This window comes from Acomys russatus, chromosome 25, assembly GCF_903995435.1.
Source record: "Acomys russatus chromosome 25, mAcoRus1.1, whole genome shotgun sequence".
Taxonomy (NCBI): Eukaryota; Metazoa; Chordata; class Mammalia; order Rodentia; family Muridae; genus Acomys; species Acomys russatus.
Genome location: NC_067161.1, coordinates 18,484,835 through 18,489,760, shown reverse-complemented (window position 1 = coordinate 18,489,760; position 4,926 = coordinate 18,484,835). Strand labels below are relative to the sequence as shown.

At 46.8% G+C, this 4,926-nt stretch overlaps 1 pseudogene; it reads right to left on the bottom strand.

Moving 5' to 3' along the window:
* Nucleotides 1–809: 809 nt before the first annotated feature.
* On the bottom strand, nucleotides 810–910 carry LOC127208900 (uncharacterized; annotated as a pseudogene).
* Nucleotides 911–4,926: the final 4,016 nt, after the last annotated feature.

Here is a 4,926-nt window from a genome sequence, read left to right as displayed (position 1 = left end):
CCATGCATAACCATAAATAAAAAAACTGAAACAAAATTATTTACTTTTCGTTTGGGGTTTTGTTTTGTAGTTTGTTTGAGACAGGGTTTCTCTGTGTAGCCCTGGCTGTCCTGGACTCCCTTTGTAGACCAGGCTTCTTCTACCTCCCAAGTTCTGGGATTAAGGCTGTGTGTGTGTGTGTGTGTGTGTGTGTTTTAAAGATGAGGTTCACTGAAGGATAAAGATTTGTGAGTACATGGTTGATCGGTGCAGCATCATAAAAACGGTCAGAATCCAGATGGTCAAAGAGAAGGAACAGCCACAGGGAGGCCACAAAGATGGGATGCTGACACTTCCTGCCGAAATATCTGCAAGGAGCATAACTGGTAGGGTGGAAGACCGGGGAAGAGGAAAATGAATTCTAAGGCAGACAGGCTGAGTTTCATTAGCTCCCAGTAAACAATGGCCTTCTGCTTCCCAGGGGATGGAGTGGACATACCCTCTACACCACCCGCTACCTCAGTAAAAACTTCAGATGTCACATGTGAGTCAAAGGAGGAGAATCTAGAAGATGTTAGGGTGACTGGGAGACCTCTCAACCTGAGAAATGGCCTGTGGCAAATTCCCCCCAGTTTTCCTTTTACATATCCCAGCCTGGCGCTGAAGGGACAGTCAACTTGTGAACACCAGCGGTTCTCTCCAAGGCACCAACAAAAGGCTATCTGGAGCAGAAGCCAGGACAAAGCAAAGAGCTAATTTGAAGATAGAACCACAGAAATTACCTAATATGACCAACGGACAGAAAATAGCTTTGTTTTGATTTTTTTTTTTTTAATATGAAACGCTTCACTAATTTGCCTGTCATCCTTGTGAAGGGTCCGTGCTAATCTTCTCTGTATCGTTCCAATTTTAGTATATGTGCGGCAGAGACTGGGTGTAGTGACGCATGCCTGGAATCCTAGCACTTTGGAGGAGGAGGACTGCAAGTTCAAGGCCAAGCAGGATCACACAGTGAGACCCTGAGGGAGACAAGGAAGAAGGGGGGAATGGAGGGAACCCCTGGTTCTGTCTTAGAAAAAAAAAAGAGAGAGTATGGAGATTACACAAAGACTCAAATAATGACTTAAATGGAAAGCATAAAATTATAGTTTTAGGGCCAGGCATGGTGGCGCACGCCTTTAATCACAGCACTCGTAAGGCAGAGGCAGGTGGATCTCTGTAAGTGCGAGGCCAGCCTCGTTTACAAAGTGAGTCTAGGACAGCCAGGGCTATACAGAAAAACCCTGTCTCAAAAAGACATAAAAACGGCTGGAGAGATGGCTCAGAGGTAAGAGTACTGCCTGTTCTTCCAAAGATCCTGAGTTCAGTTCCCAGCAGCCACATGATGGCTCACAATATCTATAGTGAGATCTGGTTCCCTCTTCTGGTGTGCAGGCAAAACACTGTATACGTAATACATAAATAAATCTTTTTTAAGCCATAAACAGACAAACAAATAAATAAAATTACAGCTTTATGAAGCTAAGTGAATCACAAATAAAAGAAATAGAAATGTACACTAAAATGCATAATTAGATTTTTTTAAAACTGAAAACCAGAATAAGCAAAGTACACAGGATTGCTGGGTTATATTAGACTTTTGAGGTCATAGCAGCTGACCTAGGGCTAGGGAGCAGACTCTGATTGTCAGCATGAGGGTAGAGTTGACAGTATAGGAAGCCATGTGCTTGGAATCCCAGCCTTGAGCAATGTCTACTTCTCATGGAAAACACCCGGCAACTGTTCCAGAGCAGTGCATGAAGGCCTGGTTCTTTGGACCCATTTGTCACATACATCTTTGGCTCCTTAGCTCCTCTGTGCCTTGATCCTAGAACAGAGGTTCTCAATCTGTGGGCCACGACCCCTTCGGGGAGGTCAAATTATCCTTTTACTAGGGTTGCCTAAAACTATCAGAAAACACAGGTATTTATATTACAATTTATAACCGTACCAAAATTAAATTTATGAAGTACAAATAAATATAACTTCATACTTGGGGGTCCATACAACACGAGGAGCTGCATTAAAGGGTCGCAGCATCAGGCAGGTTGAGAACCACTGCTGTAGCTCTATGCTCTTGGGCTAGTCTCTGCTTTAGTGTCACCTTCTCCTCCTCATGTCCTCCATCTCTAGTCCTGTCTAATGTCCTTTTCTTTTCTTTTTTTTTCAAGACAGGGTTTCTCTGAGCTCTGGTTGTCCTGGAACTTGCTCTGTCGTCCAGGCTTGCCTCGAACTCACGGATATCCACCTGCCTCTGCCTCCCAAGCGCTGGGATTAAAGGCGTGTGCCACCACCACGCAGCCTAATGTCCGTTTCCAGCCAATCCCTACCCTATACAAACCTTCAGAGCCTTCTGCCATTTTCATGTTATCAACAACAATTTGCAGCTCCTTATTTGTCTTCATTATGTGTCCTACTCCCCAGTAAGCTGTGAGCGCCACAAGACCAGTCTAGAAAACAGTCACATGTCACAGCATCTTGTCTGGCACACAGAAAGCAAACAAACAAAAATGTCATAGACCTGAAAAAGCAAAGCGACCTATTGTGTGCTCAAATGTCTCTCTTTACTATGATAAAATACTTGAGAAAACCACGGAGAAGGGATTTGCTTTGGCTCATGGAGTCAGCCGGTTGAGCGCATGCGCACTGGCACTGTTGAGTTTAGCTCTGTACTGAGTCAGGAACATCGCTTAGGAAAGGAAGGAAAGAAAAAACAAAAGGGGATTGGGACAAGATATACCCTTTGAAGGCATCCCCCCCCCACACACACACACTAGTGACCCACTTCCCCCAACTAAGCCCATTTGGTATGAATTCACCATCAAATGAACACACTGATGACGTTAGCACCATCTTACTCCAGTTGCCTTCAACAGCACCCCCAGGTCTGGACCAAGCCTTTGGGGGGAAATGCCTTATTCATTTAATCTTGAAACAGGGTCTCACTGTGTGACCCTAGCTGATCTGGAAACTCACCCTTGAACCCACAGGCACCTGACAGCCTCTGCCTGCCAAATGTTCTGGATTAAAGGTGTACGACATCACACTGGCTGCCACACTTTATAGGCGAACCATAAATAATACCTGCCCTTCGCAGAAACTTCAGGGCTGAGCCAGGCCCTCCGTTCCTATTCTAGTTTCATTACTGTTGCTATGATAAAACACCCTGGCAAAAAATAACTTTAAGGGGGAAAGGACTTATTTTTTCTGCTTAAAAGTCCAATTAGCAGCCCATCACCGTTGGGAGCTGGGAAGGGGAAGCAGGAACCCGAAGGAGCGAATCACACTCAAGAGCAGCAGAAGCCAGCGCGTGGTGGCGCAGGCTTTTAATCCCAGCACTCAGGTAGGCAGAGGCAGGTTGGTCGCTGTGAGTTCAAGACCAACCTGGTTTACATAGTGAGTCTAGGGCAGCTGTCTCGAAAAACCAAAAAAACAAATAAAAAGAGCAGAGGGAAAGCACTGCCTGCATATTTGTTACGTGTCAGCTACTACTTAAGCCCCAAGCCCAGGGAGTGGTGCAGCCCACGACAGACAGACCTTCCCACCTCAACTAAGATGACCACTCATCCAAGACATACCGGTCTGTAGGCCAACCCCATCTAGACGATTCCACCTTAAGACTCTGCCAAGGTGTTTCTACTGCGAATGGACAATTACAACCAATCACATTATTTCACTTAGTTGTCACAGATCATAGGTGAGCCCAGGCAGGAGTAACTGCCCACAGTTTTAACCTCAGCACCTGGGAGGCAGAGGCAATAGCATCTCTGAGTTCGAGTCTAGCTTGGTCTACATAACAAGTTCCAGGACAGTCAGAGCTATACGATGTTTGTCTCAAACAAACAAACAAAAACAAAACAAAACAAAACAAAACAAAAACGGTGAGGCGATGGACAGCATCACACATCACACGCCTACCAAAATGAAGGAAACTTTCAAATAGGATTTGTTGTTCCCTTCCTGCTCCACCCAGCCACCTAATGGAGGCAGGTTAGCTGGGTTTAAACCACGCCCCCACATCCTTTTCCTGAGTGCTTTGCTCATCTTCCCTTGGCTAAATTTCTAAAGGTTCAGGCTCCGACCTAGACAGTGTACAGGTAAAGAGTATCCCACTCCCGGCATCTCTAGCGGTTGGACTAGAGTTTAATTTAAGCTTCTGGGTACCATGGAGATCGAGTGCTATAAATACCCTGGGGACTTGCAGCCAGCCCTCTAGTTACTGAGCTCGCTCGTGTGCCGCCACCCCCATTTCCCACCAGGGCTCCGCTGGAGCTGCTGGGGTAGAAGTGGAAGAGAGCACGCCTGCGCTCTGTGCGCCAGCTCCCACCCTCTGCTCGCTCGCAGGCTTGCTTTCTCCTTGCACACACCACCCCACCCCCCCCCTTGAAACTGCGATTTCATCTCCACCTCCTACAGCGCATAACTCATTTCCTCCCCGGTGAAAGACACAACAGTTCTCAGGCCCCAGAGGACTCTTTGATGAGAGAGTTGAAAATAGGATGGACGCAACCTGCCCTGCCAGCTCCAGGACAGCCAGTGGTGTGGGAGAAATCCAGTCCAGTTAATGAATGAACCAGGAAAAATAGGGGCTGGAAAGGGAGGTGGGCACCAGAGAGAGAAAAATATTCTGCTTCTTCACCTGTTAAGCCCCCTGCTTTCTGCCCCTAAATGGGTCTTGGTGACAGCTCTGGGCAGGTGGTTAGAGGAGCTGTGTAAACCCAGTTTGGATTTCAGAGCCCTCAGCTCTCAAGGGCTCTGCTATGGTCTGACTTCACTTGCCCTCCAAAACCTCCAGAGCTTTCTCCCATCACTCCAAACTGACATACAACCAAATAAAAGCAGGAATTCAAGGGTGGTCCAGGCTGGCAACACTACCCTACTCCTTACAGCCAAACTGTGTCCTTGAAG